At 41.6% G+C, this 21284-nt stretch overlaps 3 protein-coding genes across 4 annotated transcripts in view; all 3 read left to right on the top strand.

The window, feature by feature from the left end:
- LOC146634600 (protein NLRC3-like) overlaps positions 1 to 21284 on the top strand; it is a 720577-nt gene that overhangs the window by 157324 nt on the left and 541969 nt on the right. The gene's annotated exons all lie outside the window — the stretch shown is intronic.
- LOC146634610 (protein NLRC3-like) overlaps positions 13523 to 21284 on the top strand; it is a 218654-nt gene continuing 210892 nt past the window's right edge. Inside the window, exon 1 of the mRNA XM_085378120.1 lies at positions 13523 to 13561. The gene's annotated coding sequence lies outside the window, so the exon portion shown is untranslated. The remainder of the gene's footprint in view (positions 13562 to 21284) is intronic.
- The window catches only part of LOC146634613 (protein NLRC3-like), a 152276-nt gene continuing 144515 nt past the window's right edge, over positions 13524 to 21284 (top strand). The window contains exon 1 of the mRNA XM_085378076.1: positions 13524 to 13561. The gene's annotated coding sequence lies outside the window, so the exon portion shown is untranslated. The remainder of the gene's footprint in view (positions 13562 to 21284) is intronic.

The following is a 21284-nucleotide window of genomic DNA, read 5'->3' as shown; positions in this document are numbered from 1 at the left end:
ATCACAGCAGAGGCCTTTGTGTCAAAGTCACTGAGGATCAAACAGAAACACATGAAGCAGATTTTCCTGTTCTGGCTTTTTATAGCAGATAACCTTCAAAATATTCTGCAGTCCATCAAAAACTGAAGCAAACCATGAATCAACATGTGAACATGAGCTGATGCTGCTGAAGTGAAGCAAAGTTACAGAGGTTTGATTACAGACACAGCTGAGAGTTTGTAATCTGTCATCATTTTAAAAGGTTTACATTTCTTCAGTATATCCACATTTGCAGCTGGTACCTCAACCTCCACTTGTCCAACACAACTGCTGTCCACTGCCTCCATGACATTGTGATTTTGCTGTTGGTCTTCTGTCAGATCTTCATCAATCACTTCTGCACGGGGCACACCTTCAGACTCTGCAGCTGCATAATGAAAGCCTGTAAGATAAAATTAGACATAAGGTAAATGTACACCAATATTCCAATGACAGGTGTGTGATTCATCTGGAAGTTATGTGCGGATTAGTGTACAGTGATAGCAATTTAGTATGTTTTTAGAGGGGGGGGGGTTGTTTACCTCCGATGTGTGCTCTTTTTCGCTTCCGTTGCGTACGCCTTGAGTGCCGGTCCGAGTCTGATACAGGTATGTCGTCATGCCCCATGTGCAGTGTTGGTTCCCAGTCTGGATTTGTTACATCCATTTCATATGCTGGTTTGCCTGCAATAATGCCAAATCATAAGCTACTCAGTCGACATGACGTGGTTCTGCAGCATCACACATTAGCATGTTTTATCTCATTATCTATGACCTCAGCACGTTGAAAATCACACTAAAAGCCTTTCAAGAGTGATATGAATTAATTTAGAACTCACCGGAAAGAAAATGCCGTGAGCAAACCAACAAAAAGCTGGGGATTGCAGAGAACTCGATATCCGCTCGTCTCACCGCTGCAATCCAAGCCTGACGTCTTTGTTTAGTAATATCGGATACATGGGATCCCTCACGTTGCCTCCAGGATGGAAAACGATGAAAAGAGAGCCCGTTATCCAGCTTCTTGCCTTCACGATCGTGTGATCTAACGTTGCAACCGACAACACAACACGTACGATCCATAGCTGAAATGGTATCCTTTGGCTGGCCTACTGTCATGGCGGAAGGGGGCATGGTCCATCTCCCGTGACATCACGCTCCAAAGCCCTATAGGTGGGAAAATGTACCATGTCGACCAATCAAAAATGATATGGAAACATGACATTTGGTTGTTTAGCAAAAGGGGGAAGTTTTAGGAGTGACCGGCAAGAGAGAGCGAGTGAGCGAAAGAGAGAGAGAGTTTTGATACGTGAGAGATTTGTGACGTTTACCGTGTTTGGTCTCAAGTTAGTTTGTTGTCTTGTGTATTTAGTGTGTAGCTGTTGTTTTGTTTTGTGTGTCAGTTCTACTAGTGATCGTCACAGTTGCTGCCTTAAAGCCAACAAAGGCAGATTGCAGTGTAAACGCTGAGTGACACACCTGCTGTCAGACCTGCAGGTTTATCCCTGTGCTGTTCTCATATGTGTTAGAGTGACACAAACTATTGTTTGACACCTGATTGTTCTGTAAATAGTTTGAAATGATTATATGAAAAACGTCTGAGCCTTGGCTGCATTTTTTGGTAAATAGTACCATATAACTTTGTTGTTTGCAAAACGTGTGCGTATTTTTAAAAGTGTACAATCTCTATTTGCATTTCAAGTTATGAAGATGATTCGTTAAACATGTGTGTGGTTTTTACAGTCAAAATATCACTTTCTACGTGTATTTTAAATTTTGTCTGAATTTAGATAAATTGTGCTGATACAGTTGGTCAAAATGAGAAAATAACAGAAACTGTTTTTAAAGGTAAAATATAGAGGCCACATCAAAAGTAGTCAAGAAGGGTTAAAGGCTAAAAGCAAAGTTGTCACCAAGTACTGTTTATATTTGTGTGTATTGCTGCAGCTTTTTTGAGTATTAATTTGGTGCCTTTGTGTGAAATAATGGTATTGTGAGTGATCCATATAGTCACAAAGAATAGCCACTTGTTTCTGTGCTACCAAAGTTCCCCGGCTTTCATTCAAAATGTGTTTATCGTCAGCACCTGCACATTAAACTACTTAAACATTATAAATGTCTTCAAGCTCACACTGAGGCCTGTGGGGTACTATCAGCCACTGAGACAGTACACACATTTATATGTGTTTGTATATGAATATTTCATACTTTAAGACTGCCTGTTTATTTAAGGGAGATGAACAAAATACATTGGAATTGTACAAAATAATATCATGGATGATAAATTAAATAGATTTTAAGTAGATGCTTGTGCATTCTTAAAGTCTTATATGTTGAACTGAACTATGTGATCTGTTCAAAGCCTTAATCTTAATTTGAAGTGAAATGTGCATTTTGAGTTTATACACTATGTATATAAGGCGACCGTTTCCTTTTGCAGTATTTTTGTGTGGTGTACTTTTCTATGTCTTAACAAAAGGGGAACAAAGGTGTTTAAGTTCACCTAGGATGATGTGTTTTAATTTTCACATGGTCTTGCTTGAATTTGACCCTGACAAAGGCGTATGAACTCTGTCAGCTGTTTGGAGTTTCCATTTTCTAAACTTCTACATTCTGAACCTTCTTCAGCTCTGAACAGATGATGAAACACTGAATGATTTCAAGCTCACACTTTGTCTAATAAACTTACATCTTTCATTCTTTATACAGATTGTGGGACTGTGGTTTGTCAGAGATCAGCTGTGATTATCTGGCAGCAGCACTGAAGTCCAACCCCTCCCATCTGAGACAGCTGGACCTGAGCCTGAACAACAAGCTGCAGGATTCAGGAGTGAAGCATCTGTGTGGTTTCCTGGAGAGTCCAGGATGTGGACTTGAAACTCTGGGGTCAGTCAGCATGTTTTAGTTGTGCTGAGATGAATATGATGTGAAAGTTGTGCTGACACTAAACTGCAGACATCAGGCTGATATTATACTGATCCACACTGAGGATCTTCATGGTAAAGTCTGTTTTCTTCTTCTCTGGTTTAGTCCATTGACTGCAGCAGAACAATGTTCACATTTCAAACCTTCAAAGAAGAAGAAAAATCCTCCACTGGATAATTCACTGTGAAACTCTCCAACTCTTCATTCCACCTTAAAGTCTGTCTGACACTGAAATCCAAAGCAAAATGTGCGTTTGCTTTACAGACAGCAGTCCAACACAAACATACACACATCATCCAAAACACAGTCCAACATCCAAATCTCCTCCACTGCCAGCATGAATGATGGGAAAGAGAAGGAGGAACACTCTGACATTCAGGGTTAGAATGAGTTTCATGAAGCAGACTGTGAAGATCAAAGCTGCATTAGAAAGCTTACATGAATGAATGAGTGGACAGAAGTGGACAGAGATCATCTGAAGCACTTCAAAGGCTTTAAATCAGCACATTTCTCTTTATTCTTTATCAACTCTGTTAGTTTCTCTCAGTTTTCTGTGGAATGAAGCTAACAGCAGGCTAATAAGATGCTGACCAATAGGTTTCTATTAAAGGTTGTAATTTGTATATGAAAAAGTGCTTTGGCTCAGCAGGGATCAGCTTACAGGTAGAATACAGCTGCTGGATGGGATTAGCATGTCATAGCTATCTACCAAACTGCTAACTGGGGGATTTCAGGCCATCTATGGATCATTTTTGCTAACTGTTTATTCAGCTTAGGCTCACAGGGCTGCAGCCTGTGCCCTAGCTGTCATAGGGCAAGAGGCGTGGTCCACCTGCACAGGTGAGCAGTCCATCACAGGGCCAACAGAGAGACAGAGAAGCACTCTCTCACATCCACACCTACAGCCAATTTAGAAGCACCAATGAACCTAAGCAGCATTTCATTGGACTGTGGGAGAACATCCAACCTCCACAGAAAGGCCAACAAGCTTCAACCTACAACCTTCTTGCTTTAAGGCACTAGTGCGAACCACTTTTCCCCATTTCAGCCCAAATCCTGCATCTTCCTGTTTCTGACTCCAGGCCAGCTCCACTAACACTTTCTCATCAGACACTGCCACCTAGTGGAGGAAGTCTTAGTCCCATTTGAAGCTTCAGATTACAGTTAGTTCCTTTACAAAGAGGTGGAGGTGGTGGGGCCACAGCACCATCATCACTGAGTGCCATAGGACACTTAACATTTGTTTCCATATGCTGAGAACTTCCTGTTGTTCCAAGGAGGACTGGAAAATGTGTGAAAATCTCCCAGTCAGTTCCTCACAGCACACTTCAATCATTCCCCTCCCACAGCATCAGGACCAGGGCTTTTTCTCTCTTTGCTCCCACTAAGAGATTTCCACACAAACACCTCATCAGTGGGACTCTCAGAGCTACCAGCCCTTTGCTACAATCACAAAGCTCTTCATTGAAATCAATGATATCAAAGCTGGAATCAAATGAGTCCAAGTCTTCTGCTGATTCAGCATCACATTCATCTTTGCTCCTTGTTCTGCATCCCCACCATGGACTTCATTCCTTTCCAAGCCAGCCTTGAGTGTCCTTTATTCAGCTCATCCTCTGCTTTACTTTTACACCTGATTTTAGCTGCTTTATCTCTCTTTCAACAAGTTTCTGTGCCTCCATCTTTTTCTTCTCTCCCTCATAACAAGACAGCTTCTTCTGCCTGAGAACATGTTGGAGTGATTTACTAATCCAGGGCTGCTTATTGGGGAAAATACTTCCTGTTTCCAAAGTAATCCCCATTTTTCCCAGAAAGAAATGTAAGAAGAAATCGATGATCTAAGTGAGAACATGAGCCGTTAAAACGTCCCAGTGGGTGCAGTCAAAGCAGTCCCTCAGTCCCAGTATAGAGTCTTTGGTCCAGACTGGAACAACTGTGTGCCCAGTTTGAGCTCTCTTCAGTCCTGTGACCTGACAGACCCAGAGGGGCCATCACATCACATTTAGAAGCTCCCCTAATGGAGCCACAACACATGTCCAATACTTAGTCTGTCTTGTTGGACCAACTGGAAGAAATGATTCAAGGACTTAGTCACAGAACAGAGATTCAAATCTCCAAAATCCAACTGGCTGCATCAGGACATATAGTCTGAAACTCTGCACAGTTTCCTGTTTGAAGCTGCTTCCTGTTGGCTTCAGCTGTTTGGAGTTTCCATTTTCTAAACTTCTACATTCTGAACCTTCTTCAGCTCTGAACAGATGATGAAACACTGAATGATTTCAAGCTCACACTTTGTCTAATAAACTTACATCTTTCATTCTTTATACAGATTGAGGAGCTGTGGTTTGTCAAAGATCAGCTGTGATTATCTGGCAGCAGCACTGAAGTCCAACCCCTCCCATCTGAGAGAGCTGCACCTGTGGAGAAACAACCTGAAGGATCCAGATGTGAAGCAGCTGTCTGATCTTCAGCAGAGTCCAGACTACAGACTGGAGACTCTGGGGTCAGTAGAGTGATGGAGTGAGTGGGTGGTGCTGTCAGCAGTATTGTACTAAACACAGTCAGTATGAAACAAAGATCCAGTGTTTCCTGTAAAGCTGCAGCTTCTCAGTGAAGCTGTGAGAGGAGAATGGTGACAGGCTTCAGGATTGGACACAAACACTTCCTGTTTCTGACCTTTATGGTCACCATGGTAACGGCTGACACGCTCTGATCAAACACTGTCAACAGCCAATCAGCTCTCTGAACAAAGCAGCACGCAGACCAATGACTGCATTCATTTCCAAGTTTAAAGCAGTGAAGAACACAGTCTGTAGGTGAGGAAGAATTTAGTGAGAGCAGATGTTTGGATGGAATTCCTCCAGTTAACAGCTGGAACCGTCCATCTGGATTGTTGGGCTTGTTGTTGGGGTTCCTACAGAGCTCAGAGTGGACACACCAAGGTTCTTCTAATGAATGAAAGTCCAAACTCAAACTAGGAGGGAAAAACATTTTCATCAACTTCAATAAAAATCCAAAGATTAGAAAAAGTGAAGCAACAATGAGTCCTAGTACAGTCCCAGCACTGAAGTCCCTGCTGCTCTTTATACTGGATGTGCTGCATCACTGACTGACAGCTGATGAAGAGTCTCTGGAAACACTCGTTTATCTCCTCTGCTCTTCCTTCTTCTCTCTGCAGGTGGAGGTGATGATGGTAAACAGGACGGTGTGTGTGCTGAGAGAGGAGGAGCTGTGTCCTGATGATCCAGAGAGGTTGAAGCAGCAGCAGCTTGTGTGTAGAGACGCTCTGACTGGGCCATGTTACTGGGAGGTGGAGAGGAGAGCTTCATCCAGCAGTGACTGACAGAGGAATGAGAAGAAGTGCAGATGACTGTCAGTGCTGCAGAGTGAACTGCTCTGAGAACAGCTCCACTGTCAGACACAATGTAGAGTCCAGCATCATCCCTGTGTGTCCCTCTGGATCTGACAGAGGATCATCAGTGTATCTGGACTGCTCTGCTGCTGCTCTGTCCTTCTACAGTCTCTGCACAGTCTCTGTCTGACTCTGGCTTCAGACCCTCCTGGATCAAACTCACCTGGAAAGACTTTCAAATTCAAATTTTATTTGTCACACACACAACCATACCCAGTATGACATGAGGTGAAATGCTTGAAGCTGTGCAATGCCCGACCATTAAATGACAGTGGTTTTACAGTATTTACAATTTACAGGTTGTCAGGTTTTGTATTGTTGATTATCATTTATGCTTAGAAATATCTACTTATATATGCTCAGAGTTTTATAATTAGTTTTAGATTGGTAGAGGTTTGATCCTTAATAGTCTGCAAAGGCTTGGTGTGCATTCCAGAGTGTTCTGGCATTCACACCTACATCCTGGGAGCATGGGAGAGGTCGTACCTTGTCTTACTGTTTTATGGTAGGATAAACGTATCTATATCTGTTTTAGTCTAAGTGCCTTTTGTTTAGATGAACTGCTGGGCCCTATTTCAGGAAGCCGGTTACAAGTAGTTCAATCAACGCGGAGTTGCTTTAACCCCAAGTTAAGCGCGCGCACGAGGATACATAAAGCCCTGATTAGTGGAGCACAGATTAAGCAAGTCACCATGGAGACGGAGGGAAAGAAGGCGCGGTCAATGTATTTTACAGCGCTTGAGGCCAAAATTCTGATGGCAGCATATGCCGATAACATGCAAATTTTGAGGAAAAAAAGTAACACAGCCTCAGCTGCAAAAGAAAGGGAGCATGCATGTTAAAACATAGCCGACAGAGTCAATGCGTGAGCGTTAATTTAAACATTGATCTAGGGATTTCCACCCATTTAACACGTTATTTTATTATATTTTATTTTATTTTTTATTTTATACATTTTATTTTGTGACGTGATGTGAGCGCAGGTGCAACCCAACAGGCCCCAAACGTTCCTGGCAGCAAGTAAAAATGAAATATAAAAATATAGTCCAAACAGGTAAGGTGTAATTGTATTATGAGCCATAGTGCTTGGTCTCTTTGTCCGATGTAAATCAATTGCAGTTAGAGGCTACATTAATTTTCTTTCTGTAAGCACTTATTGAAATTATCTGAGCACATTACAAGTACATATTTGCTTACTCTGTATGCTCAAATGTGACCCGTTATAGCCAACAGAAAAAAAGCGGAGGCCCGAAAAACAGGTGTGGGTCCTCCACCACCACCACTCACAGAGCCTGGCCACTTGGCTTCCACATTTGTGATAATGTTGGCAGCATCACATATGATCTTCACAGTGCAGAGAACACAAATTAGCATCCATTACTCTAATGAAATAATTTGTTAGTTTGAAATGCTACAGGGAACTATGTACCTGCACATTAATGCTGTGGAAAGACTTCCTGTTCACATAGTCTCCTTCATTTACTGAAGGAGCAATGATTGGAATGTGAGTGCCATCTATACAGCCAGTCACGCCTGGGAACCGTGAAAATAAATGTAAAATTTAAGTAGTTCAAGTATCACCACATCATGAATTAAGTTTTGTTCATCCTGATACCTGCAATTTTGTGGAATCCCTCTTTGATAAATCTTGTGGGTCTATGACCGGGGAACACCACAAACGAGTACAGGAGACGTTTCAGTGCAACTGTAACATTCCTGACTGCCCGACAGACGGTAGCCTTGGAAACGTGCTCAGCGTCACCAATATTATACAGAAAGCTCCCGTTTGCAAAAAACCGAAGTGCAATACAAATAATATGTACAGAACTGAGAGGATGTCCACGATGTGTCACATGAGCAATATTAGGCCTGAGGATGTTATTCAAATAACTTATAGATTGTGCTGAAAAACGGTAACGTTCACACAGGAAATCATCAGGAAATGATAAAATGTCCAAACGCGCTCTAGGACTCATTGCCAGTTATCCCAAACGCTTTATTGCAGATGTTTCTACTCAGGGTGGCCCAACCAGTTATTAGGTTTAGGGGGCAATCACTTTTTCCACACAGGGCCATAATAATGGCCGCCTTAATAATAAATGCCTTGATTTAGGAACTACTTTTAATGTTTACTTGTGCTATTTTGCAAAAAAATAAAATCTCTGCAAAAACATCAAAACTGCTGACCGTCTGACCTCAATATGAAATTATTAATCTTTTGACAAAAAACATTTAGATTTGTAAAAATAAAGAAACCATAGAGGAACAAACAATGTTGTTTGCTACGTTCTAACATGGCAATCTAAATAACAGTAATGCAAACATATATATTTATCAATAAAAACAGATCGCCTTTTCACTGTTACAAAAGTCAAGTATATCAATGTTTGTTCAGCTTTCATAAATGTAAGTTTATAAGTACATAGTACATTTTTTGGTCCAACTTCTTTTAATACATGCAACACATTTCAGAACATTTGGGACAGAGACAACAAAAGACTGGAAATACTTCGTAAAAATCTGGTGAAACACTTTAAAGCCAGTGGGATTAAATGGGAAACATAAAATTTAATACTAGACAAAGACCGATTGAATCATGAAGCAAAGAATTAATAACTAAATCACAAGTAGAAAATGTTATGCAGATATTATTGGATAGATTTTGGTGTAGAAAAAAATGACAAGAAATGAAAAATGAAAGTTATCTGGTCTTTTTCTTTAAAGAGTAGCCTACTGCAGAGCAGCAACACTGACAAACACCATCATCACCAATACTGCAGCTAATACAATGATCCAGGAGGAAACTTGAAAAAGCAGGAAAAATGTGACACTGATCAAAATGAATACATCAATTATTGATCAAAGAGAAAATGCATACTAGCACAATGCATTGTTATTGCATCTCAGTTTCTCACCATCACTGATAATCTGACGTCTGCTGGACCTCAGGAATCGTCTCCATCACCTCTCTGTGAGGAGCAGAGAGCACTCGTGCTGCACATCCCACCTGTGTGCTGTGTTTACGTGAACCTGAGAGCACAGCTGTAGTGGTGACAGTGAATGTAGCATTGGTGTTGGACACACTGACAGTGTTGTACTGTGAGAAGCTGAGGTGTTGTTGTGAGAGTGTTACAGTGGGAGCAGGTCGACCAGTGGCTGAACAGGAAACAACCCACTCTTCAGCAGAGTTTGACTCTCTGACATCAACAACAGGTTCATGCAGCTCTGTGAAGGATCAGGAGATATAAAATAAGGAGTATATTGTTAAAGATACATTGACTTCTAACACATGTAACGCATTAAGGTAAAATTTCTTACCATAAGGATGTGTTACACGATTTATAAACCCCAGTTTGTTAATTATTTGTTCATTATTCATAACTATATACTTAATTTTTTAAAAATTAAGTGTTTTTGGTCAAATGGAATTTCTTTTTGGGTAATTTTAGCCCCTTTTAGCCCTCTGCCAAAATGTTTGAACCTTTCTGTCTCTAACAGTAAAACATCGTTCCTTTATCTTCTGTGTCTGGTGTGTTGGTCAGGATTAGCTAGCTTGGCAAAAAGTTCACATTAAACAAAGTGTGTTACTGTGAGGTGTGTGTTCGTACTACGAGTCACAGCTCGAGTTTTCTTGCGGGTGAAGGTTTTTCACCTCGCTGTCATTCTTGCATAAAAGTGTTTGACCCCTTCAGGAAAAAAAACGAAATTTGGGATTATTTTTGGTTTTGTTCATTGTGTGTATTTGTTTCTACTTTTTACTTTTTCTTTTACTGTGTACAGCACTTTGGTCAACCTGTGTTGTTTTTAGACATGGTTATTGATTGATTGATTGATTGATTGATTGATTGATTGATATGTCTTTGATTAAAATACAGCCTACTCCACATCCTCCAAGTTACAGAGAAGAGGAACCATCTGGGGTGAACTTGTGCACTTGGTATTGGCTGTCATGGTCCCTGTGCCTCTCCGGCTCGCTCATGTTGGCCACAGGTTTGTTTTGTTTTCTCTCCTGCTTCCCTGGGTGGAGCTCATTGTGGGCTCTCACCCTTGGCCCACGTATCTGCGGTGATTTCTACACCTGTTGCTGATCAGGCGGCGTCCCCCTTGCCTATTTAACGCTGCGGCACGGAGTATTCGGCACTGGAATGTTGAACCTCCCGTGTTCGTGCTCTCAGCTCTCCTAAGACAAACTCTCTCAGTGTTGTGTGGCGTATTGATCTAATTGGACTCTTTGTGTTTAGATCTCCCCGGAACTGGTGGCGGACCCTGACCTGTGATCCCTGTGTGTGTCAACATAAGTGGAAATTGGAGCGAGAGTGGCTGTGGAGAAGCGAGTGTGCGTAAGAAGAGGAGTGGCGGAGTTTGGGCCGAGTGGGGAGCGAGTGTGGATTCCTTCCCCTGGAGCCCTGAAGCCCTGCCCCATTCACTGTATATACACATCACTGTGGTTTCCCTTCTGTGTTAATAAATTGTCAACCCTTTGCTTGCCAGAACGCTGCCTGCGTCTGAATCCATCTGTTAGCCCTGACATTGGATACCTGGAAATCAGTGAAGGGACCATTAATGCTTCAACTTGTACACAGGTTTGAGAGCAACCACCCAAAAGCTTCTGCTAATAAACACTAGTCTGTGTTTGTGATGCAAATGTTTCTGGCTGTGTTCACAAACATTTAGTAAGGTGAGTGAGGAATATTAATACTTATTATTAGATCATTAGCAGACTGTAGAACTTGACTGCACGCCAAGGTGGCAGTTCAGCCATTTGATTCATGTTGCAGCAGCTCATGAGTGAATGAACATCGTGCAATAAAAGTACTTCTAGAAGTACATTTTTGCAAAAACGCACATTGTGGAGGAATGTAGGGAAGACACGAGGGAGCCCAATATTTTACTCAAACGTTAATCGCTGCATCACACAACTGAACATTCAAAGCGCCAAAACCTAACCCTCTCACTTCCCGTTACACTGGGTACGAGTGGAGCTACCTGGTGGTATGTACTTACATTTATTTAAATTTACTTGAGTAGGGTAGAGTCATGCTAATGACCTAATAATTTTATTCAGGTGTGTTGCAGCAGAGATACATTTAAAAGCTTCAGGACGCTGGCTCTCAAGGCCTGGAGTTTGACACCCCTGCTTTACACAAAGATGGGTTAAATCACAGTGCAAAGAATGAATGAATAAATGAAATATAAAAAATAAATAATTATTAAATAGTCTTACACATCAATGTCATTGGTTGACTTTTGAAGTATTTGAATCCTTATTGGGTTCCTTGAGTGACAGAAGGATTAAAACACTTTAAAATCAGTACTGAAAATATGTGCAGACATTACTGGATAGATTTAGGGTTAGAATCAATAAATCACTATCATGTTAAACACTCTTAGAGTTCAAACCTTCGTAGAAACATAAGTCCAGTATCATGGAATGAAACCTAAAGGTGCATTTGAGGGTGCAAAACGTTTCGTCAGCATTGTTGTGTTTGTTTGGGAGAAAACGTACAAACACACAGTGCAGCACTTCAGAGTTACACTGCTAGCGATCGAAGATTTATGTAAATTCGACAAGCTAAACGCATTCTGTACTGTACAGCAGGAGTCCCCAACCTTTTTGCACCACAGACCACTTTAATGTCAGACAATATTTTCAGGGAACGACCTTTAAGGTGTCGCGGATAAATACAACAAAAGAATAAAAAAAAGAAACTGTGGTGTTTTGTAAATATAATAATAAACGTGACTTGAGCTGTGCGCCAACAACAATGACAGTGACATCCTCCTCTCTGCTTTTTAATGCTCTCTGGTCACTATGGTAACGCGTAAATAGTTCTTTCAAAATAAGACACAGAAACTACAACCATACATTTCACACCGGAGGATCAACTCTCGCGGAACGGTACCAAAAGACTCACGGACCGGTCCGTGGGCCTATTAGGGACCGCTCCTGTACAGGAGACACTGGACTAGATTGATTGACAATGGTCTACAGCAATCAGAACGCACAACACGATGTACTGTAAAAAAAATAAATGAATCAGCGAAACAGCAAGTGTCACTTTTGGCCACGAACAATTTAGGGGAATTTTTATGAACAAACCCAGAGTGTTAAAAAAAACTTAAAACCATTTTTATTTCTCAGCAGCATCAATAGTAACAAAAACGCAATTTAGTTTCGCTGTCAAAGTCGATTTAACTGAAGTTACGTGTTTCCGGTTACTGTGGAGCTCCACAGCAGCTGCAGCCAGAAGCTGTTTCTACAGGATCCTGATGGACACTCAAAGCTTTTAGAAAATGTCCTCATTAGTTGTTTGCAGCAGAATATCAACCGATGTGAATCAAAACAACAAAAGTGCTCTGCACATGTGTGTGAGACTACAAATTCTAGAACCAGAACTGCTGATTTCATTACTCTGAACTTTTAAAGGCAGGTTTTGTATCTGAGAGCAGGGACACTTGCTGTGTTCAGTGTGACTCGTCTCTGCAGAAGGTCAGGGCTCTGATAGTTGCAGTTAGCGGGTGACTTACTGGGCAGGTGGATCCTGAGTGTCTGTGGGAGTCAGGGTTCATTATGGTCCTGGTTGCTACTGGAAATAAAGAAACAAAAGGAGGGTGTGATGTTCAGGAAGTACAGACTGTAGCTCAGCAGGTAGAATTACTAACTGGAAGGTTGGAGGTTTGATCCCTGGCTGCTCCAGTCTGCACGCCACGGTATCCTTGGGCAAGATGTGGAACCCCGACTTGCTCTCTGATGCATCCATCATAGTGTCATTGTTAGAAAAAGAAGTGCTTGTGTGAATGAAGCACGCTGTATAAAATGCTTTGACTGCTCATACAGAAAAGCAGCTCATAAGAACTGGTTCATTTTCCAGATAATTCCACTATTAAGACAACAGACATTTGGGAGGCTTTCTCTGAGAGTAACACTGAAAGTCTTGCTGCTCCTCCACAAAATGAACTTCAGATTAAAGACACAGCTCAGCTAAACACAACTCAAACTAATCTACACTATTTTTCTTTATTACGCAGCGTTTTTATAACTATTTCCAGATGTTTCTAAAGATGAAAACAGAATTAAACTCCAGCCTGATGCGTTTCTGAGGTTCCTGACTCTGACCGTCCCTCAAACGCCTCTCTGGGCGTTTCCTTCCGTCGCTTTTACTTTCGCTTTCGTGAATGTTGTGGTGCAGTTGATCGTCTCCATGTTAAGGTAACGTTAGCAGTCTGTACTGTTTTCCTGGCTGACATCAGCTGTGTGCAGCTTAGTTTCAGCATAAATCTGCTTCGTTTTATGTGAGATCAGAGTCTGGGAACGAGACAGAAACAGTTGATGATCAGCAGCTGAACTCAGAGTCGATGTTACTGTGGATCCACTGACTGATGTCTGTAGGCAGCTTCTCCTGCCTCCATCAGTCTGTTACGGAAGCCCGTTTCCGCCACAAAAAAGGATCCATTCTCGAAATTTCGACTTATAACTCGAAAATGTTGAGAAAAGTAGCTCGAAATGTCGAGTTAGTTCTGCCAATCAGTAATCCAGCTACAATGCGCACTCAAACCCGCTTCGCAACAAATCGGCGCTTTCGAGAGTACGTTAGCTGATATTAACGCCATGTGATTCAGCTAATAACAGAAGGATTTCATCATTTGTGAAGCCACACAGACAATAATCAGCGACTTGTGCATTTATGACTGGCTGTTAGTGATGTGCGGATCGATCCTGAAATATCGATTCCTCCGATACCAATCATTTATGTTCTAGAATCGATTCTCACATTAAAATATCGATATTTTAGTAATTTAGAGTAAATTTGTAGTTTATCATTAACAGGAACACAGTGGAAAGAAACTATAACATTCGGATTGCCTACATTCAAAGGAACTACTTCCTCTTCCGCCTTTCATAGTCATGTGTGAAATACGGCTGTATAAATGTCTCGCAGCCCCTTGGCGTGCGCACTCACAACAATGGCTGAGCGTAATTGTGCGGATGTATTTTACCTCCACAAACAGCTGAGCCGTGGTTTGCAATAAATGTGGCAAAAAAAGTGAGGTGTTGTGGCCATACTTGCCAACCTTGAGACCTCAGAATTAGGGAGACATTCAAAAGGGCTGTTTGGGCGGATAAATATATTTTACAGGGTTTATTTATCGGATAAAATACGTTAAATGTCACCGTTATTATTGGCTGGCCCGGAAACAGCGGGGGTGTCCAAATTCAGAGGCTGCTTCCACCTGAGGACCCGGCCTTCGCGGTCTAAAGAAAGCCGGGTAGTACGTCACGAGCTCCCTCGGTGGAGTGAAACTGCCGTCTGCTCCTTGCTGTCTAAAATATAACCGGACACTGACGTAAACTCTTCTGTTTAATCAGTTTTCTGTTTGACGTTTATTCAGCTGTGTGAAAACCCCGGAGGAATAATAAAGTTTAATTTAATTTAATCTAATCTAATAACTTTAATCTCAGCCAAACCGATTTACTCACGAACAAATAAAACACTGAAAAAGCCAAACAAGAAAATTTTTAAGTTATCAAAGTGACTTGTACATCATGTTTAACCCGAGTGGTGAAAGACCGCGGGGGTTTGAAGACGATGTGTCGGTCGGCTCAGATATTTGAAGTTTACACATTCTCACCTGAAAATATGTTAAAAGTTTTTTTGCGACCCAGAAAGAGAAATAAGAGTGATATTAAAACTAAGTCGCTGCCGTCATTGTTGGAAACTGGAATTGGCTGGGCCGCGCTATGAATTCTGCGATATGGTTTTTCAACTTTGTTGTCCGGGTGGAAAATCTGGAGAAAGGTGGGATTCTCCCGGAAAAATCGGGAGGGTTGGCATGTATGGTTGTGGCAACATCACTAACCTTGTCAAACACCTCAGAGTAAATCATATCACAAAATATGACGAGCGTATGTTGAGGCGAACTGAAGAGGAGGAGAGGGACAGGTGCTGCTAGGGTGAGAGTCTCTCACGGAGTCCTTTAGTCCTCCAGGCAGGCAAGGTGTTCAAATAGCACACAACTTTAGTTTTTTTATTTCTATATGATGAACTCTGCATTATTAAGTGATAAGAAGAAGGTATTCTGATGTCCTGTAATCATTATGACGCTATAATTTGAGATACAATAAATAAAATCCGTTTTGTACAAAGTATCGGTATCGGATCAGTATCGTCGATACCACCCTGAATATTACTTGGTATCGGATCGGAAAGGAAATCAGTGGTATCGCACATCACTACTGGCTGTAATTCTGGTATCTTAGCTGTAGCATTTGTAGCTGAGGGCTTCAGCTTCCGAGCAGCTGCTGTATTAGACAAAGGCTCGTCCTGTGAGCCCAGATGTGTGTAACAGCTGGATGAAGGAGAACCATCACAGTCGCGTCTCCATCCCGCCTTTATTAATGAACTTCCTGTTGCTTGCAGATGACAGGAACACAAAGTGTTTGTGCCACGTGATGCTGCAGGATTTGTTAACGTGTCCATGATGGTAACATCTCCTCGTCTAACTGCAAACACATGAGCGCTCCTAACGGCAGCTATCACAGCCACACAGGCAGACTGTGTCTCACTGTTGCATTCAGGGACGTTTGTTTTCCTGTAAAAAGCTGAACTCTAATCTAAGAGGACTGTTACTGACAGGAAACAGCTGCATTATCTGCAGTCTGTGTGATCACAGCTGCTTCAATCACTTCATCAGAGAATTGATCATTGAATAAAACATGTTTGTGTCTGCAGAGGTCAGAGGTCACAGTCTGCAGGATCCAGCTGTCCGTCTGTGAGGAGTGACTGGTCCAAAGGTTATCCTCCAAACTTCAGTGCTGAACCTGGACCAACGAGGTCAGAGAACTGTGATGACTCCTTTACATGTTTGTGTTTTCCTGGATAAATATGACCAAAGATTCATTAAAAATATAAAAATATTAGACTTTGTCCTGTAGCGCTGTGTGGCAGGCAGGATTGGACCCAAACACAACAGGATGAAGTCAAAGAGGCAGCTTTATTTCAGCTGTGAACATGCAAACAGCAGAAATAAGGAAACATAACTGTAGGTTTGCAGTGAATGAAGCCTCAGCTCGACGCTCCACTTTGTCCCTCTTTTCCTTCTCCAAACAGCCACATCAGGAGTCTCTGATGGAGTTTTAAAATATTTAATTACAAATGTCCAAAGATGGGTTCAGGATACCTGAATCCACAGTTATTAAAGCTCAAATAGTTCACAGGGTTTGGACTTTGTTAGGTGACGAGAGAACATCAAAGTGTTTTTTATCTTTAAACAGTATTTTTATCACTTCAGTTGCTCTCACAGCCCTGTTTGTTATTTTACCAGAGCTCTTATGTTTCACTCAGTGCTCCCACCAAACACCTTGGAGGACACATTACAGGGAGTGCAGAATTATTAGGCAAGTTGTATTTTTGAGGAATAATGTTATTATTGAACAACAACCATGTTCTCAATGAACCCAAAAAACTCATTAATGTCAAAGCTGAATGTTTTTGGAAGTAGTTTTTAGTTTGTTTTTAGTTTGAGCTATTTTAGGGGGATATCTGTGTGTGCAGGTGACTATTACTGTGCATAATTATTAGGCAACTTAACAAAAAACAAATATATACCCATTTCAATTATTTATTTTTACCAGTGAAACCAATATAACATCTCCACATTCACAAATATACATTTCTGACATTCAAAAACAAAACAAAAACAAATCAGCGACCAATATAGCCACCTTTCTTTGCAAGGACACTCAAAAGCCTGCCATCCATGGATTCTGTCAGTGTTTTGATCTGTTCACCATCAACATTGCGTGCAGCAGCAACCACAGCCTCCCAGACACTGTTCAGAGAGGTGTACTGTTTTCCCTCCTTGTAAATCTCACATTTGATGATGGACCACAGGTTCTCAATGGGGTTCAGATCAGGTGAACAAGGAGGCCATGTCATTAGTTTTTCTTCTTTTATACCCTTTCTTGCCAGCCACGCTGTGGAGTACTTGGACGCGTGTGATGGAGCATTGTCCTGCATGAAAATCATGTTTTTCTTGAAGGATGCAGACTTCTTCCTGTACCACTGCTTGAAGAAGGTGTCTTCCAGAAACTGGCAGTAGGACTGGGAGTTGAGCTTGACTCCATCCTCAACCCGAAAAGGCCCCACAAGCTCATCTTTGATGATACCAGCCCAAACCAGTACTCCACCTCCACCTTGCTGGCGTCTGAGTCGGACTGGAGCTCTCTGCCCTTTACCAATCCAGCCACGGGCCCATCCATCTGGCCCATCAAGACTCACTCTCATTTCATCAGTCCATAAAACCTTAGAAAAACCAGTCTTGAGATATTTCTTGGCCCAGTCTGGACGTTTCAGCTTGTGTGTCTTGTTCAGTGGTGGTCGTCTTTCAGCCTTTCTTACCTTGGCCATGTCTCTGAGTATTGCACACCTTGTGCTTTTGGGCACTCCAGTGATGTTGCAGCTCTGAAATATGGCCAAACTGGTGGCAAGTGGCATCTTGGCAGCTGCACGCTTGACTTTTCTCAGTTCATTGGCAGTTATTTTGCACCTTGGTTTTTCCACACGCTTCTTGCGACCCTGTTGACTATTTTGAATGAAACGCTTGATTGTTCGATGATCACGCTTCAGAAGCTTTGCAATTTTGAGACTGCTGCATCCCTCTGAAAGATATCTCACTATTTTTGACTTTTCTGAGCCTGTCAAGTCCTTCTTTTGACCCATTTTGCCAAAGGAAAGGACGTTGCCTAATAATTATGCACACCTGATATAGGGTGTTGATGTCATTAGACCACACCCCTTCTCATTACAGAGATGCACATCGCCTAATATGCTTAATTGGTAGTAGGCTTTCGAGCCTATACAGCTTGGAGTAAGACAACATGCATGAAGAGGATGATGTGGACAAAATACTCATTTGCCTAATAATTCTGCTCTCCCTGTAGTGTGATTTAGATTTCATTGGTGTAAACACTAGTCACACAAGCTAACCCATGGAGGCAGCAGCAGGCTTTGTGTTTGGTCTGTTGGCTTAAACTAAGAGAGTTTAGTTTGTTAGCACAAAGAGCTGTCAGCTAAAGCCCCGAATGCACTTTGAATACAGACGAACTGAGAAAAAGACTTTAAATACAGCAAACAGTCAAACTGACCACATGTTTTTCTGCTGATCATCCACAGCAGTACGTTTAGCATTCATGCTAGCAGCAGGCTATGACTGTCCACTCAGCACCAACACAGGTAGGAGTGAGCAGTGATGAAGCAGGACTGTGGGCAAGTTTGAGCTACAATCCTATTGGCTTCTCAGTTTCTCCAAAGAAAAGGGGAAAAATTCTTGGTGTTGTGAAGATGTGAGTTGGTCTTGTTGTCGTGGGGCTGGAAGGATGCTGGCAGTGAGAGGCTTTTCATACAGTGTTCAGTAACAGAATGAGAAGAAAGCCACTGCACATGAAACAAGGTGCTCGTAGTGTTTGTTTACTGTGTTTGTGCCACAATGTCAGATCAGTTGTAGATTCACATGCAGACTTGTCCAGTGAAACCAGTGCAAGTACTGCAGTACAGAGCAAAGACTAAGCAAGGGTGTTATTGTAAACTTTAACAAAAGACTGTTATGTGACAAAGAGTAAGTACATTATTTTTATGAGATTGTTCATCATGTCTTTAATTTAATATTTCCAGTTTTTCCTTCCTGTCTCATGAAGCTGTGACATTTATTGTTTTTCTCTTAGGATCAATAAGAGGCCAGAATCTCCTGGACCTGAACCCAGCTGTGTTTCCTTAAAGAGCAACGAGTCGAAGGATGCTGTTATAAACTTTAAAGGCTGTTCTTCTGCTGCTGAGAGGTAATGTGTGTCTAAATGTTGTTCCTGACTCTGTATTTTTGAATAAATCCTCATGTTTAATATCAGCTCAGCTCTTTTTCACACACATTTCTATGTTGGTATGTGAAGCGGTGTGTGTTGGAGTGTTTCCACAAACACAGCAGTCAGAGTGGAAAGAGTGGATGTTGTAGGAGGTGTTTGTGTAGTGAAGAGGCTGAGTGTCTGTAGGACTCCAGCTGCTCCAGCAGGTGTCTCCTTTGTGCTTTGCTTCAAACACAGTGTAGGGAGGAGCTTCCACTCAGGTGTTTCAGGTGTTGCTGGATGGAGGAGGACAAATAGTTTTTCCCTTCAGTGACACTTCAGCAGCTCAATGTTCTGGGAGATGTTTGTCTTTATGAAGGTTTATGGATTCTTGTTCTTACTTTGGTGAAACTGAGCAACACATTTTCCATCTAACATTTAAAGTAAATTTCCAGGTGAATAAAAGATCTGCAGCTGCAGCCTCTGTGATGTTTCACAGTCTGAAAGTAACAAATTCAACCAGAGTTCAAACAAAGGCTTAATATACGTGTGTGTTTGATATAATGCCAACAAGTACAAACAGGTGTTCTTACAGGTCTTAATCACAGAGGTCTGATAAGTCTGGTGACTTTCACACTCAGCAATTTTGCTGCCTTTTATTTTATATTGGCCTTTTTAAAGCCCTTCAAAGTCTCCCACATTCATACAGAGCTTTTAACACCAAACTCCTTTACAGTCCTTCTCCTCTCACACACGATCACACGACTGATTTGTCTGCAGCAGCTGTGTTACTGCTAGTATTTTATTATGTGTGTAATCTCCTCATATTGTTCCTGTGGTTTAGTTTGACTTCCTTCTGCAAACTCAGCTGCTCTGTTGCTGATACACGTCTCCATGAATATGATTGATCAGATGCTGCCAACACCATGTGTTTCATGTGAGCGCTCAGCTGAAACCCTGGGTTGACTTATCGAGTTAATAACAAGCTTCACGTGACTGTGAATGCTAAAGTGAATCAGATAAAGGAAAGAGACCCTGCTAATGTTGGACTCACTTCTTAGTGTAGATCCCAGGAGGAAGTTCAACATAGCCATTCTTTGTGCTAGCTCGACCAAACCTGAGACCACAGTGCAGGATAATGATCATCATCTGTCTCTGTCAAGGACATTTAAAATCCACAAATAACAAACATAATTATATTTGATCATTAAAAATGATGATTAAACAAAGTGTCAAACATACTTAAGTAGAAGGACTGATGTTTGTGTTAAAATACCCTCTTAAAGCTGAAATAATGATTCAACTTCTTTACTCAAGTAAAGGTAAAAGAGTCCAGGCTCTGAAATGTACTCACAGTATTAAAGTAAAAACTGCATCTTTGAAGGAAATTTCTGCCAGTTTTTGTGCAAAGTTCCCTGAATTTCTACCTCCAACATTAATATGAGAAAATTATCTGAACTTTTATTCTAATGAATTTAATCAGCTTGAACATTTTGTAGCACAAAAGTAGAAAAAACCCAAAGGGAATCAAAAATAGCTCCGTTTGCTGTTGCCTGCATTGTAGATGGGCGGCTTTGCCTCAACACCTAAACAGGAAAATGAGTTTAGTCAAGTATTAAAGTGGGATTGAAGAGGTGAGGAAACCAGAGATCAGGTGTTGTGGTGCAGCATGGTCACAAGAATCATTTAGAAATGGGTCGAAATATTTTCTCTTCTAGATTTTTTGCACAGTCTGATGTGCTGCTGCTCTGAGGTTTACTGCTCTCTGTGCACTTAGAAAACTGTGAGGTACAAGTAGATTTGACACAAGTTATAATGGCTGATTTCCATATAACGGTGGAATACAGGGACTTAATCGTTAAGTAAGAAGAAAGTTTGAAGCCTAATCTTGAAAGTAGAGATAGTGTCTGTCTCCTGAATCCAAACTGGAAGCTGGTTCCACAGAAGAGGGGCCTGAAAACTGAAGGCTCTGCCTCCCATTCTACTTTTAAATACTCTAGGAACAACAAGTAGGCCTGCAGAGCGAGAGCGAAGTGCTCTAATAGGGTGATATGGTACTACAAGGTCATTAAGATAAGATGGGGCCTGATTATTTAAG

Source organism: Diplotaxodon limnothrissa, linkage group LG3 (assembly GCF_057381915.1).
Source record: "Diplotaxodon limnothrissa isolate DT_005_m linkage group LG3, D_limnothrissa_male_GT1.1, whole genome shotgun sequence".
Taxonomy (NCBI): domain Eukaryota; kingdom Metazoa; phylum Chordata; class Actinopteri; order Cichliformes; family Cichlidae; genus Diplotaxodon; species Diplotaxodon limnothrissa.
Note: the sequence above shows the minus strand (reverse complement) of the source record. Positions and strands in the feature narration are given on the sequence as shown.